The sequence below is a fragment of the Sinocyclocheilus anshuiensis genome, unplaced genomic scaffold, assembly GCF_001515605.1.
Source record: "Sinocyclocheilus anshuiensis isolate Anshui unplaced genomic scaffold, SAMN03320099.WGS_v1.1 scaffold620, whole genome shotgun sequence".
Classification (NCBI taxonomy): Eukaryota; Metazoa; Chordata; class Actinopteri; order Cypriniformes; family Cyprinidae; genus Sinocyclocheilus; species Sinocyclocheilus anshuiensis.
In genome coordinates, this window is record NW_015557087.1 from 299,115 (window position 1) to 299,486 (window position 372).

A 372-nucleotide genomic window follows, 5' to 3' on the forward strand; every position below is an offset into this window, starting at 1 on the left:
AGTGTATATATATATATATATATACACAGTATATGTAAAAATGATTTAAAAGACTGTTTAGCTGATATTTTGATTGTTCCATTAAGTAATACCATTCAAATAATATTGAGAGAGAACATTCAAGCCTGTGTAAGTCTTATTTATATTATATTATATTGAATTAATATAATATGTGTGACTGAAGTACACTCACACTCATTTTATTGCAACTGTTCACATCACCATTTTATATCATAATTACAGTTTAAAAGAGATTACAACTATCTTTATTACAATAGAAACATTCTACAGAGCTGTGTCACAAAACAACTGTACAAAAGACAGTACACCGAATCTCGTGGATTACAGTTTGCAACTAGACGGATGTACGGT